Genomic DNA, 15,875 nt, shown 5'->3' with positions numbered 1-15,875 from the left:
TTCCTTATATGTAAAAATGCACATAAAGCAGTCTGCAATGAGTTATTTTTACAAACACAAGCCAGAGAAAAATTTATGCATACCCCTAAACCTGACTAAACTGGAACTGAAGGGAAAACAAAGTTGATTACTCAGGTTAATGGGCTGTGCCAATAAATGACAAATGGCTATATTAAAGAAGTTATTAACTTTATATACTGAACTATTGCTAATGATATTTTAATTAATAAAACTTGATCTTGAAATAAACCTTTCTGGTTATTTTCTCGTTTCTCTTTGGAATTGTTAGTACTAACAAAAACTAAATTCAATACACATCTGAATTTTTAACAACAGTTCATGCAGAGCATACAAAGTTAACAGCTTGTAAATTCTTCTTCCCTCAAGAAAAAAAACAGGCATAAGAAACTATGAACCACTATTTTGGCCACTCCTGCTAATAGTTCGCCAACGTACTTTGGGGTACTCATTTCCTTTATAAATACACTTTACCGGTAATGTTTTAAGTGAGTGAAGGTACAGAAAATCAGGGAAGGCAAGGATCAGGAGTTCAGGTAGGAAAGTGAGCTTAAGAAGAGAGCTCTTGAAGGTAAGCTTGAAAGTAATATTCAACTTTTGTCAGTAATCCAATCAAGAAGAAAAGGAATATGTGATCAGAAACCTACTTAAGCAGTCTAGTCAAAGATGTCAGAAAGTAAGCAGAGTTTAAGTAACAGATATGGTATCAGCTACAAACAAGAGCTCAATACTCAGGGACTTTTAAGGAAAGAAATTCTGAAACAAGGGCCTCCTTGGTGGTGCAAGGGGTTAAGTGTTATGAAACTATTGGCAGCCAATGCAGCATGGGTTAGATCCTGGTCAGGGAGCTACCTACATGGCACAGCAGACCTCTCCTTTCATGCCCTCTGCTCCCCTCAGCAGTGTATTTCAGTAGATCTGCCTGTTCTGCTCCCCATTCTGTCTCTGGTGAATCCTCTCACCTTCCCATACCTCTGGCCTAGACCCCAGTTCTTTTTTTTTTTTTTTTAAAGTTTTTTCTTTTTAAGATTTATTTATACAAGCACTGGGTACAGTCAGAAGCATGGGAGGGTGAGAGAATTCACCAGAGCCAGAGCGGGGAGCAGAGCAGGCAGAAGGCAGAAGGACCGAAGTACACTGCTGAGGGGAGCAGCGGGCGGCAGGAGAGGTCTGTGCGCCATGTGGGACCCTCCTCCGGTGGCCGGGGAGCAGCCGGGGATCTAACGGGCGCTTTAGAGGCTGCGGGCAGCTTCACAACCCAGCGCTCAACTGCTGCGCCACCGGGGAGGCCCCTAGACCCCAGTTCTTGTATGCATAATTAAAAAAAAAAAGAAATTCTGAAACTTAGTCAGTCTGCAGTGGAAGTCAGTGAGTACCAGGCTGAACAGAAGCGAATAGCAGCTTTTGACAAAACTAATCCTGACAATACACTGAGGCTTGAGTATGTGGGTGAGTTTCTAAACTTTTATTTTTTTTTTTAAACTTTTAAATTCACATGTATTTTCCAGAAAATTCTCTAAGGACTTGGAAAGTACAGGATGGGTTACAGAAAGCGTTCTATTAGCATCTGGGGAAAATCAGTATTACCAAGTGGCATTAACATTTAGTTAGAATGCTTTGTCTGTAAATAATTAATAAAACCTACTCACACTGTACGTAAGACTCAGACAATAAGGAAATTTATTATGTCATGTAACAAGGAAGTTCAGAGGTAGGGCAGGGTTGATAGATGTAGTTGTATAACAATGTCATGAAGAATCCAGGGTTCTTCTATTCCTTTTTATGTCATTTTGCAGATAACACTTCATCCTGCAGGTAAGCAGCTTCATCCTCAAACAACAGAAAGATGATAGCAGAAATTCTTGGCATCATAACCCAGACATCCCAACATCCACATAAAGAAGCCCACTTTTAGGAGTGAGGAAGTATTTCTAAGAATTTGGCATAATTGGTGACATGTCTACCTGGAGCCAAATGCTGGCAAGAGAATACAATAAATCATGGTTGGTTTGGTCTAGTCATCTGGGATAGATTAAATGTCAGTCAACTATTTATGCCTAGTAAGATCTAATTTTACTTTTGTTGGAATTTCCTTAGTTTCCCCTTAAATTGTCTATAAGTTATTATAAGTCATAATGATTGACTGATGTTATTCAAAAGATATCAGTTAGGTTTTTCTTCATGCTTTGGTAAAGAATTTTATTTTTCCAAAGCCATGAAGTCATAACTGCAGTGCTACTGCCCTTCTGTGTAAGCTAGAAGGAAATGAATATCTGAGTACCTGGCATGTAAGCCAAATTTATAAAGTGATGAAAAATGTCTGGGAGATAAGTGAATTCACATTAACTATGGCATACACATATGAAACCATTTAGTCACATGTAATTCAGTATGATTAAGGTTCAGAATTAAAGGTATAAATACTATTGAACTCAAGAGAGAAGGGGGTGTAGAGGGGACATTGTAACTTGTCTTGATTCCAGAAAGACAGGTAATTAAATTATGCAAATGACACTTGAACTTATCTAGCATCCCAAGAAAGACCACAAAAGACAAGCAATTAAAGGATGATGAGTTACTAGTAGTTCACTGCCTCTGACACCACAACTGGCAATCTTTCAGGTAAAGAGTCACTGCCCATCGGCAGAGAAACATCTGAATGTTCAAAGTGAACAAAAAAATGCAGTGAAATTGCAAGGACCCCATTTTGATAACTCTAGCTGATTTCACTAGATATGTGCTCATAGCAATGGTTTTCAAACATTACTGATCATAACCCATAGTAAGAGATACATTCTACACAGTGACTCATGTTTCTCTAAATCGAAACAAAAGCTCATGAAATAATAAACTTTCTAACTACAAAATAATTGCTGTTGGGCCTCCCCGGTGGCGCAGCGGTTGAGCGCTGGGTTGCAAAGCTGCCCGCGGCCTCTGCGGCGCCGGTTTGATCCCCGGCTGCTCCCCGGCCACCGGAGGAGGGTCCCACATGGTGCGCAGACCTCTCCTGCCGCCCGCTGCTCCCCTCAGCAGTGTACTTCGGTCCTTCTGCCTGCTCTGCTCCCCGCTCTGGCTCTGGTGAATTCTCTCACCCTCCCGCGCTTCTGACTGTACCCAGTGCATGTATAAACAAAACAAACAACCAAATAAATATAAATTAAAAAAAAAAAAAAAAGCATGTCTCTATAAAAAAAAAAAAAAAAAAGAACAAAATAATTGCTGTTTCATTTCCTTTAAAAACAGTCGTGATTGACAGCCACTAAATTTATTTTGTGACCTATTAGTGGGCCTGACCTGCTGTTTGAAAAATACTGTTCTAATGGCCCCTTCAAAATAAATCATCCTCTGCTGCTCCTTTCCCGGCAGTGGAGGGAAGGAGACCATCCTTTGGAAAATGATGTCAAAGTTGCTTCAGCCCCAGCTTTAATGTCCTGAGTTTCACCTTCCTTTTGGAAGCCCCAGTAGTGCCGCCACCAAAGGGATGGTCCCAACGGGACCTACTTTCCACGTTTAGTCTCTGGTCAAAGGAGGGCAAGCTGTTAACTCACTGTGGCCTAGTTAAAACCAGGCTGATACATACAAATAAGATTCCACCAAAGCTGAGGGATAATACGAGGGAAATGAAGAAAGAGTAAAGTGAACCTAGATACTCTCCTGTGACGAGAAGGCTCATTCTTCTTCAGCTTTGGTGTCTAGGCCTGTCTACCTCCCAGGTGCAGAGGTAACTGTTCCTTCCTACAGGAGGGCCCTGGAGTGAATTCTCACTCCAGAATGTAACAGAGTGACTCCCAGCCAAACACCTGCACATCCCCTCCTGGGGTGCTAGTCTCTGTTGTTTCAGTTCCCAGCTCCTCTCTGATTCTCAGCACAGTGAAAGTCCAACTCCTTGGTGGAGGGTTTTAGAGAACTGAATCCAATTTTGAAAGACAAAATACTCCAGCTCCTCTCTGATTCTCAGCACAGTGAAAGTCCAACTGCTTGGTGGAGGGTTTTAGAGAACTGGATCCAATTTTGAAAGACAAAATACTATCAAATAGCATCACATGCTACAGAGAACTCTTTCCTGAAAGGAAGAGTTAGATGATATGGCAAACATCGTTGTTGGTTTATTTTTGAAAATTGCCACAGACACCCCAAACTTCAGCAAGCACTACCCTGATCAGTCAGCAGCTATCTACTTAAGGCAAGGCCCTCCCCCTGCTAAAAGATCATAATTCACTGAAGGTGCATGGTTAGCATTTTTTTAGTAATAAAAGCATTTTACAAATATGTACACTTTTTTACATAATGCTATTGCATAAACAGACTATAGTATAGGGTACAGTATAGTGGAAGAAAACTTAGATGCACTGGGAAACCAAAAAATTTAGTGACTTCCTTTATTTATTGCTTTACTACAGTGGTGTGAAACTGAACCTACAATATCTCCAAAGTATGTCTGTATGGTCACTCTAGTTCTCTTTTGCTCTTTCCATGATATACTCTTTTCTATTTTTTAAACTTCCTATTTATATATTTGAAATGAAATGTTCTCTTGTAGGTATTATACAGTTGGATCTTTTTTTTTTTTTTTTAAGATTTGTTTATTTATTTAGATAAGCACTGGGTACAGTCAGAAGCGCAGAAGGGTGAGAGAATTCACCAGAGCCAGAACAGGGAGCAGAACAGGCAGACAGACGGAGGACACTGCTGAGGGGAGCAGCGGGCGCGGCAGGAGAGGTCTGCACGCCATGTGGGACCCTTGCCCCCGACTGGGGATCAAACCAGCCCTGCAGAGGCTGCGGGCAGCTTCGCAGCCCAGTGCTCAACCACTGCGCCAATGGGGAGGCCCCAGTTGGGTCTTTTTTAAAATAAATTCAATCTAACAATGCCAGCTATTTGATGTGACTGATTAACCATTTACATGTAATGTTATTGGATTGGATTTATACTTGCCATTTTCATCTTTGTTTTCTGTATGTCTCATGTGTTTTTTTGTTCTTCCTATTTGTTTTTATTTTACAAAAAAAGAGTGTATATGTTTTATTATTTTATTTATTTATTTTTTAAAAAAGATTTATCTATTTATTTATTTATTTATACAAGCACTGGGTACAGTCAGAAGCGCGGGAGGGTGAGAGAATTCACCAGAGTCAGAGCGGGAAGCAGAGCAGGCAGAAGGACCGAAGTTCACTGCTGAGGGGAGCAGCGGGCAGCAGGAGAGGTCTGCGCGCCATGCGGGACCCTCCTCCAGTGGGCCAGGGAGCAGCCAGGGATCGAACCGGCACTGCAAAGGCTGCGGGCAGCTTCGCAACCCAGCGCTCAACCACTGCACCACCGGGGAGGCCCAAGAGTGTATATGTTTTAAAAGGAGTGCTCTAAATTATTCTCTCATCAGTATATATTAGGTTTCCAATTCAATGTTGAATACCACGTTATAAATGTTAGATGATAAACAACAGAATTTTGCCCAGTGTTTCTTAAAACGTGGACCCCAGATCACCAGAATCAACACCAACTGGGGAATCTTTTGGAGAAAAAATTTAATTTTTATAATCAAATTTGGATATGCATCCCAGCTCCTGGCTCACAGTTTTGCAATTTGAAGCAAGTCACTAACCACTGAATCTTGTTTCCTAATGTAATAATCCGCCCTACAGTTCATTTGTGAGGACTACAAGAGATTAAATGAAACAATGTAAATAATCCTACCACTGGGTCAGGAGCTCCACAATGTTAATTTTCACTCCATTGCAATAATATAACAAAAGCAGCTACTTGATCTCTCAGTAACTTCAGTGTGCTTCTAAGGGTTTAAATAATTTAAGCTACTTCTCACTTTAGCAATCACTGAGAAGGTAATTGGCAAAAACAGGAATAGGAATAGAAAACATGAAGTTGTGTGGTAGTGTAGCAGAAAAAAAAGAATAATTCTGTGTGAGTTCATCTTTCGAAGAGCTCAGAATAAAGTGGCAACTTAAATACCATCTAGATACTGGTCTATGCTCAAGGCCTGAAATTATATCAGCTAAAAAAAAATCATTGTTGTTTATATTTTTTTTATTTTTACTGATCACCTGGTAATAATCCTATGAGATGGTTAGGGTAGGAATTTCTATCTCCATTTTATAGGAACCTGAAGCTTTGAGGATTAAGTGACTTCCTAGGATCACACAACTAGTTGGTGGGAACACTGGGATTGAAGCCATGTCATTTAATTGCAAATTACACAGTATCACAATTTTTTGAGAAGTCTCAAAATAGACCTACTGAGAAGACTAAAGTCTCCATGCAGCTAGAAAACAGTATTGAGTGAATATGTGATTTACAAATAGAACTCTTGTTATAATGAATAAGAGGAAGCCCTCCATGCTATTTAAGAGGAGACCTCATGTGATACAGATTTCAGAACAAGACAGTAGAAAGTGTGTACTTGAATTCACTCTGACCAAAAGCTCAAATAACAAGTATGGTGTTTTTGAAGGCTTTGTAATTTGACTTGACTATCGATGGATTTTATGATAGTACATGCATTGCTTTACTAGAACCACTTGAAGGTGTCACTGAATAGAATCCACATAGTTTAGGTAATGCTTCAGTGTATAGGCCTATATTACTTAATCTCTTTAGCACTAAGCCATAAGATTCTTTTTTTTTTTTTTTTTTTTTTTTTTTTTTATAGAGGCATGCTTTATTTATTTGTTTTGCTGGTTTGTTTGTTTGTTTTGTTTATACATGCACTGGGTACAGTCAGAAGTGTGGGAGGGTGAGAGAATTCACCAGAGCCAGAGTGGGGAGCAGAGCAGGCAGAAGGACTGAAGTACACTGCTGAGGGGAGCAGCGGGCGGCAGGAGAGGTCTGCGCACCATGTGGGACCCTCGCCGGCGGCCGGGGAGCAGCCAGGGATCGAACCGGCGCCACAGAGGCCGCGGGCAGCTTCGCAACCCAGCGCTCAACCGCTGCGCCACCGGGGAGGCCCCCATAAGATTCTTGAGGGCAGAGTCTATAGCACCTCTTCACGCCCCCTATTTAACAATACCAGAATTTGGAGGGAATCTTTTTTCTTTTTAACACTGATTTATTCCTTAAGTGACAGATCAAGTTAACTATCATTAGGACCCCTATATTGGGGCCCCCTGAATTGCTCACATATATTTACTCATCACCAGGCCTCCCCTGGTGGCGCAGGGGGTTAAGTTGCAGCACTGTCAAGCTATCAGCAGCCACTACAGCACGAATTCGATCCCCAGGAGGTGGGAGATGATCTGCATGGCGCAGCAGACCTCTCCTATCTTACCTGCTGCTCCCCTCAGCAGTGTATTTCAGTAGGTCCACCTATTCTGCTCCCCACTCTGTCTCTGGTGAATCCTCTCACCACCCCTACCACCCTGCACCTCTGGCCTGCACCCCACCTCTTTTTTTTTTTTTTTGTGGGACCCTCGTGGGCAGTCTCACAGCCCAGCGCTCAACCTCTGCGCCGCCAGGGGAGGCCCTGCACCCCAGCTCTTGTGTGCATAAATAAATAAATCTTTAAGGCAATAGCCCTCTGTGCCACCATAGAGGCCCCCTCCTAGTGCTACACATTTTAATAGAAAAATGAATTTAAAGTCTATATCATTCTTACATAATTCTTACTGATCTGCTGTTAATGTAATGCTAATGTTGGAAATAAGTTTCCATTTTGAGTAAAAGGGTTAGGAGAGTAAGAAAGTTAGAAAGGAAATAAACATTTTTTTACCATCTACTTTGTGTCACTTTGCTACAGGTGGGTCTGCTACTCCTAAGCAGCCTGTTCAGCCACTATTTTGTTCTAAATCCTAAGCAAGGTCAAAATGGCCTGGTCAGTTATGTACAGGACCCCAACCCTGCAAGGTGCCTTTGCAAATCAAACAAGAGCACAAAGCTGGATCTTGCTAGGAAGGATATGCATCACAAGGTATGACCAGGAACGCCCGGGGTGGGGGATGAGGGCTGAGGACCTATGTATGACAAGGGGCCCCAGAAGCTGATCATTGGAACACCTTGTTGATAAGATTAAAACCAGGGAGTTGGGAGGGAATTAGGGCTTGATCTCAATGACAACACCAAGTCATTAAGCAGATAAGAAGTGCCTGGAGGGCAGACTCACAATCCCTGATCTTCTACATTCTTCCCTTTCTTTATTCTCCTTCCCCTTTCCTTTTGCTCCTCCCCCTTACAAGCAATGCTGTGAGTCAATAAAAAGGCCAGGATCTTGCTCTTCAGCAGCATCCTGCATTGTGTAGCCTGCTCCACAACTCCCACCTCTTTGTCAGTGTGGTGTTGCAACAGCTATGCATTTCATTTTCATAAAAACTTTACAAGGCAGAGAGAAATTATTACTAACTACCCATTCTTCCCTTCTTGCAAAGTAATAAAACTTTTGGAGAGGCACATGGTTATAAAGCAAAAGTCTACATTTTTCAGGCTGGGAGTTGACTCCAAAGTGATATGAGCAGAGTGGATATGTGGAACTTGTGGATACTGTTCTGCGAGGAAAGGAACATGCCCTCTTTGCTTTTCCTGCTCCCTGCTGGAATAACTGGTGACTGTTCCTCTTGCACCACACAGGTGAAAGCAACACATTTTGAATGGTGGGATAGTAAGACTGGTGAAGCCTTGGGAATCTAAGCCCCCCAGTGTCCTGGAGCCTAGGCATCAGCCCTGGACTGTATACACTTGGACTGCCACATAAAGGAGTAATTCCTACCTTGTCTTTGTCACTATTATTGAAGTCATGTTAAAGTTTCGGAACCAGTGTTGCCTCAGTCCTGTCATGTGAGTGGTGCTCCCTGGAATTGTGAAAACTGGCAGCCTTGAGTTGAGCTTCCAACAGAGTGAGGAAAGAAGTTCAGAAAGATGAAACACTCATGATGTTCAAATACTAGGTGGTAAGGCGAGGCTGAGCCCAAATCTATATGATACCAAACAGTGACAAAACTAGACTTGAACCCTAGATTTTCACTTTTTGAAATGCTGACTGGAAGGAAGTTCTACCATTTATAGCACGGGGAACATGGTTTCAATTCCCACCTAAGAAGAGCAAGAACAATGGGTGTCGGGATTTTAAAAAAAAAGATGCTTGTCCTCTGAATGGGTGTTGGTCTCAGTGAGGGCAATGGTAATAAGGAATCTAGCCTGACTACATCACCATACTTTTGTAATGACAGCAGTGTCAGTGTGTACAGATTTATTTATTTATTTTTTGTGGGACCCTCACCAGTGGCTGGGGAAAGAACCAGCGCTGCAGAGGCTGTGGGCAGCCTCGCAGCCCAGCGCTCAACCACTGCACCACAAGGGGAGGCCCTGTGTACAGATTTAATCTCACTTTTCCATCTCTTCTCTTGTTTTGTTTCCTGGAACAAGCCCCTTAGTTGTATCTGCCACCAATGAGAAACCAGCGGACAGGTAGGCTTAGGAAACAACTCCCAAAAGAGCAACAGCAGCCGTTTTACAAAGTTAAGGATAGAAGGATGATATTGATGTGTGTGTTCATGGGCAGCTGAGAGAAAGCGAGATAATATATCTGATATTTATTTGGAATAGAGAAGTTAATATTTACCGAGTGCTTACTACAGGCTAATCTCCACGCTACACTGCACTTGTGGTGACTGCTGAGTCATTTAAACCTTATACTAACTACAGTAGATAGGAATTAATCCCCCTTATTGGTGAGAAAACCAAGACAATATAAGGTCACATAGTAGTGACAGAGCAGTGATTTGAAACCATATTTGAACTGAAAATACAAGTTCTTTCCATTACGTCATGCTGCCTTTAAACTTTTTCAAAGTCCTTTCAGAAACTTAATTTTCTCATTTTCAAAGACTTCATCTTCCCTATGCAACTCTGAAGATCATCTTGGGACTTTTAAGAATCTTGCCAGGCCTTTAATATGTTTGTCAAGGGGCCTCCCTGGTGGCCCAAGGGGTTAAGCACCGCAGTATGAAGCAATCTGCAGCCTCTGCAGCAGGAGTTGGATCCCCGGCCGGCCAGAGAGAAATCCACATGGCACAGCAGACCTCTCTTGTCTTGCCCGCTGCTCCCCTCAGCAGTGTACTTCAGTCGGTCTGCCTGTTCTGTTCCCCACTCTGTCTCTGGTGGATCCTCTCACCCCCTGCATCTCTGGTCTGTACCCCAGCTCTTGCATGCATAAATAAATAAATATTTAAAAAAAATAATATGTTTGGCAGGCCTAACAAGATATTCTGCAGCACTCAGGGAAGCCAGCTCATCCTTTGTTGTAGCTGCAAGAAAGGTGCCAGTTGGCAACAAGATAAGGAGCTTATGCCAGAATGCAAATCAATGTACTACTTCCTTAACAGATAAAGTTTTACTATGGGGGGGGGCGGGGTTCAGCTACACTAAACATCCTGGTTAGTGACACAATTGATTTCATTCTGTCAAAAGCTCCTTATGTCAGTCCCAACTTTCCATAGCTTGTTGACTTGTAAATATACTGATGACTTGTACTTTAGGAAGCACTGACCTAGAGTAGATTTCAATAATCCCATTAGAACACCTCTAATGAGAACTCATTATACATTATTTTCACTTTGTAAACAGTGAAACAAGGAGAAAAGCTAAATTCCCAAAGAAAATGGGTAATCTATAAAGTAAAATATTAATCAGGATTCGTCTATTGGCTGATTGAGTCATTCACTCATGTATGACTAGTACACAGAGAAAGATATTTATAATTCTTTGTCTTCTCCTCAAAAGGGGATGGTGTAGCTAAGCACTAAAAAAAAAAAAAAAGTCATTCTAATACAACATAATTATATTTGATTCCTCCTTTCCTTCCCAGAGCAATTAATCAGCAAATTCTATTGGCTCCTATCTTCAAAGTACAACCAAGTTGTCAGTGCAAGCCTCCACCCAGGGCAACTGCATCTCTCAACTACAGAGGACACATTTGCATCTTAGTCTCCAAGTGTGGGGTTCCGTTTCCACTGCTCCCCACCCTCTGCACTTCCTCCTCTACCTCCCCAAGCCAAGCTATCATCATGTCTTTTACTTCTTGACTCTGCTCTTGCTCTGCTATTCTGTATTCTCCAAACAAGTGCCAGTGTGACTGTTCAAAGTCCTCCAATGGCTTCTCGGTCCATACAGAAAAACATCCAGAGTCCTTACTGACTGTCACTTGCAAGTCCCCACATTATCTAAAGAAGGCAACAGGATCAATTTCTAAAAATGATAGGGGATAGGACTCAGTTGGTGACAGGAGGCACTTGGTGAAGGATTGGACTAGTCAGACATTGAGAGGTAGGGGAAAAGGAACCGATTGGTAAAAGGACTCACAGGGGTCATAAAACCCAAATGAAATGTGATAACATTAATTTCTAGTAGTTCCTACCTGAAATGTGCATTTTTCTCTAATCCTGCTATGAAGGTATGGCTACTAGATGTCCATACAGTTCTTATCCTGTTTATACAGTTTTAGTACTGACCACTTTATCATAAACATTTTCCCTATGTCTAAATAATGTTTATACACATAATTCATAATGGCTGTTCATCAAGTGGACATATCATAATTTATTGATCATTTCCTTCTTTTACAGCAGTTAGGTTTTTCCTAGTCTTATAATTTTATAATTAAGATGAATACTATCTTGATATATGTAGTTTTTTGCCCCCCAATTTGGGGTCTTTTCCTTATAATATGCTTCCAGGTAGCAACAGGATGGCTTTTGAATCATACTGACAAATTACTTTTCAAATGACCTATCATTGTGGAAAACCCAAGGGTACTGATGAGAGAGCAACAGTTATACTGTCTATCAGTTAAGTATTTTAGATGTCATCAGTGAAAAGCAAGCTAAAATTCAAATTTATTTTACTAGAATGATAACTAGAAAGCCCAATTTTAAAATTTAAGATAACAAACCAAAATTTTCTTAAATTTCCCCTCAAATCTGATGGGAGACATTTCTAACCCACTAGTTAAATATAACGACTTACTATATATACCCCATGCTCCAAAATTATAACTATTTTAAAACATGGACTAAACAAGATAAACAAACACCAATTTACATTTTCTCTAAGAGTATTTTTTGGTTCCAGAAAATCAGAAATTTGGATAGCCACTCTGGGTGACAGGGACATAGATCCAATCTCAGACTCTAACAGGGGATCATCCACTCATTTAATTGTGACCTCAAAGACCAACACCCTCAAGGTGAGAGCTGAATCCAGAGTGGGGAAGTTCCGTCAAAGAATTACAGCTGGGATTGAACCCCCTGGGACAGGATGCTCAGGAAGCCTCAAGTCAAAAGCTCAGTGGAAAGTCATCTTGGATAAGCACACAGGACTCTGGCAGGAGGTATGCATATCCTTTCTGGCAGATAGTGTCATCAACTTAGGCCTCAAATTATTCCGACAAATAAGTTTTCAAATACAGTGACCAGTACCCAAATCTAAGTGGGCACACAAGGAAACTAGATCCATGAGGGAAAACCAGCACAAAAACAGACCACAGAAACAGACTGGCAGAGACTCCAGATAGTGGAACTATTATGATTACGCTTACTGAGTATATTAAAAATTACACAAAATGACATAAATTGAAAAAGAAATTTTCAAAGGAACTTTCAGAAATAAAAAAACACAAGTGATCAAAATTTTAACATCATTGGGTGAATTTAATAGATAAGTCACAGAAGAAAATTAATGACACCTTACTATCTTTGAGGTAGTCACACATTTTTCTGTTCCATTTTATTCTGTTGGAATTTTGAAATTCTTACTATAAAGGAAATATAATTTTTTTCAAAATGGTTTTATAAATACATACCTCTCTGACAAATTCCTTAGGAGATGGTGTAGCTAGAATATACTAGATGCAGCTGACTTCATTAATGCCTCCCCTGTGGCTCTTTCACTGAGGGCAGGAAGAAGGCAAATTCAGTTTTTATTCTGGAATCGGTACCTAGTACTCTATAACATTTTCCATTGAGAAATTTTTTTTTTTAATTTTTATAGAGGCATGTTTTATTTAAATTTGTTTGTTTGTTTGTTTGTTTGTTTTATACATGCACTGGGTACAGTCAGAAGAGCGGGAGGGTGAGAGAATTCACCAGAGCCAGAGCGGGGAGCAGAGCAGGCAGAAGGACCGAAGTACACTGCTGAGGGGAGCAGCGGGCGGCAGGAGAGGTCTACGCGCCATGTGGGACCCTCTTCCTGGTGGCCGGGGCTCAGTCGGGGATTGAACTGGCGCTGCAGAGGCTGCAGGCAGCTTCACAACCCAGCGCTCAACCGCTGCGCCACTGGGGAGGCCCTTGAGAAAATTTTAAGGTAGTGAACTGCTACTTAGGAAATAGTCAAATTACTATAAATATAGAATAAACAGTGTATTAGATCAATATTATATTTGGAAAGACTCATTGATTTTCACTGGCTACTAGTTTTCACCAATCTGCAATGAGACAAGAAAAATAAAGTCTATAGTTTTTCATAAAGCTGATTTATTTATTTAAGGACTGATTTTTTTAGAGGATTTTTTTTTAGGTTGGGGCAAAATTGTAATTTTAAAATGAAATGACAATGCTAGGTAGTTGTTTTTGTTTTGAAGTTTGGTAAAATTGAAAAATTAGTTATGTTGGTTCCCAAAATTATTTTGAAAATGTTTAACTGATTCGCAAAAGTAAGAAAGCTCACAAATATCACCAGTGTAGTGTACCTCTTATTTGCTCATCCAACAAATATTTTGAAGGCTGTTTGTGCTCAGAAATGGGGCACAAATAAGACAATTACTGTACTGTGTGCCTTCCTGCCCAGAGTGAGGAAGGGACAGGTTTGATCAATAGCTACTAGCAAGTTAAATGGTGCTTGGTCCTTTGGGAGTAGGTCTGAGGGAAAGTTTAAGGGAAAGTTTGGGGAATCAACCTCTTACTCTAAGGAAAAATGAAGTTGAGCTATCTTGAAAAATGTATTTGTCTGCTGATGCAGGAAAAGAAATGGAGACTAGAGAAAACTACCTGTTCAGTCCAGGGAATATGAAATACTTCCAGATGCACCAACCAGGTGTAGGTTAAGATATGGTGGAGATGAAAAGGTATGAGTAGGCTCAGGAAAGTGGTTTTACAGTCTCACCTAAGAATTTATTTATTTTTTAATGTGGTAAAAATGTCTAACACAAAATTTACCATCTTAACTGTTTTCAGTAGTGTTAAATATATTCACATAGTTGCGAAACAAATATTTTTACTTCATTTTATAAACAGCAATTGAGATTACAGGAATTATTGAAAGATTACAGGACTGAATTGGAGATTTAGGATGAGCATTTTAGAGAGTGGGGGAAAAAGGAGTAGGGGGTGGAGGCAAGAAGGGCTAGAAGGGACTATAAGAACCACAGACTTGCTGGGGGTGGGGGGCAGGGTTGGGATTGGGACTTGGTTTCTGGTTTGGTTTCTGATTTTGTGTGTGTGTGTGTGTCCAGTGGGGAAGGAAGGGAATGAGTGTGTGTGTGTTTGTGTGTGTGTCTCCAGTGGGGAAGGAAGGGAACGCAATATACCTATCTGAGCACCAAATTGTGTGGCCAGATTTCCAGGACTGCACACTTAAAGCAATGGGCCACAGGTAGCCAGGGTGAATTTTGCTAAGCCCCTACAATTAAAAATATTTTTGAGGGGTCCTTCCTGGTGGCGCAAGGGGTTAAACACCACACTATGAAGCAATCTGCAGCCTCTGCAGCCAATCTCCATCCAGGGCAGGGAGATACCCACATGGCAAGGCAGACCTCTCCTGTCTCACCTGCTGCTCCCCCCAGCAGTGTATTTCGGCCAGTCTGCCTGTTCTGTTCCCCACTGTCTCTGGTGAATCCTCTCCCCCCCAACCCCCCCCCCCCCCCCCGCATCTCTGGCCTGTACCCCAGCTCTTGTATGCATAAATAAACGAATCTTTAAAAAAAATAAAAAAAATTTTTTGGTTAGTTGCAAACACTTGAAGATTTTGAGATTTCAATTTAAAATGTAGACATCCAATTATTATTTTAAAATGAAAATATCTGGGGCCACTGCCCCTCAGGGTAAGAATCAGAAGAGCTGAGATCATTTAAAAAAAACTGGGTCCTTTCGCGGCCCTAAAGTTATTTGAGGGCTTCCCTGCTGGCGCAAGGGGTTAAGCACAGCACTATGAAGCTATTGGCAGCCTCTGCAGCACGAGTTTGATCTCTGGCCAGGGAGCAACCCACATGGCGAGCAGACCTCTCCTGTCTCCCCACTGCTCCCCTCAGCTGTGTACTACGGTCCGTCTGCCTGTCCTGCTCCCCACTCTGTCTCTGGTGAATCCTCTCACCCCACCCCACCCCCATGGGCTACCCCCCAGCTCCTGTATGCACAAATTAAAAAAAAAAACAACCCCAAAACAAGTGACGTCTGGGTGTTCACGCCACAGTGTGAGAAATGCCTCCCTGAAAACTTTGTCACCATGTCGGCATGAGCCCTCTGACGTGAACTTGGGGGGGGGCACCCCACACTTTTAATCAATAAAGTTCACATACAGCCAAGCACACAAATCCGTGTCAGCTTGACATATGTCCACACAGCGAACATACCTGACTAACCGCCTCCTACCAGCAGGCAGAACCTCTCTAGCACCCGGAGTGCCCGGGCCGCCGAGGCGGCCCCATACCGGGGGCCTTAAGCACGGCCGGGTGACTAGGCTAAGTAGACCGAAATTAGCATTTGAACCCGGTATCTACTGTGACCCCAAATCCCTTGCTCTCGAAAAGAAACAAGTTTGCAGGGGCTCTGCCGAGCTGCGCCCTGCATCGGGCGTCTCCGTCTACGGAAACTTACTTCCGGGCGTCGCCGCCGCGGAAAACAGCCAGGCCCGGGCGTCAGCGGGTGATG

General features: G+C 41.9%; 1 long non-coding RNA gene across 3 annotated transcripts; it reads right to left on the bottom strand.

Annotated features, from left to right (window-relative positions):
* Window positions 1-1,523: 1,523 nt before the first annotated feature.
* LOC119234482 (uncharacterized) lies at window positions 1,524-15,811 on the bottom strand. 3 transcript variants are annotated; one of them, XR_008550045.1, is made up of 4 exons: window positions 15,578-15,811; window positions 12,815-12,901; window positions 8,726-8,841; window positions 1,524-1,848 (listed from the first exon to the last, which is right to left on the bottom strand). It is a non-coding gene; the product is annotated as an uncharacterized LOC119234482 (long non-coding RNA). The 3 variants fall into 3 exon arrangements; XR_008550046.1 differs by lacking the exon at window positions 1,524-1,848 and adding an exon at window positions 1,855-1,995; XR_008550044.1 differs by lacking the exon at window positions 8,726-8,841.
* Window positions 15,812-15,875: the final 64 nt, after the last annotated feature.

The sequence above is a fragment of the Talpa occidentalis genome, unplaced genomic scaffold, assembly GCF_014898055.3.
Source record: "Talpa occidentalis isolate TD23 unplaced genomic scaffold, MPIMG_talOcc4v2.1 talOcc4.8, whole genome shotgun sequence".
NCBI classification, from domain to species: Eukaryota; Metazoa; Chordata; class Mammalia; order Eulipotyphla; family Talpidae; genus Talpa; species Talpa occidentalis.
Note: the sequence above shows the minus strand (reverse complement) of the source record. Positions and strands in the feature narration are given on the sequence as shown.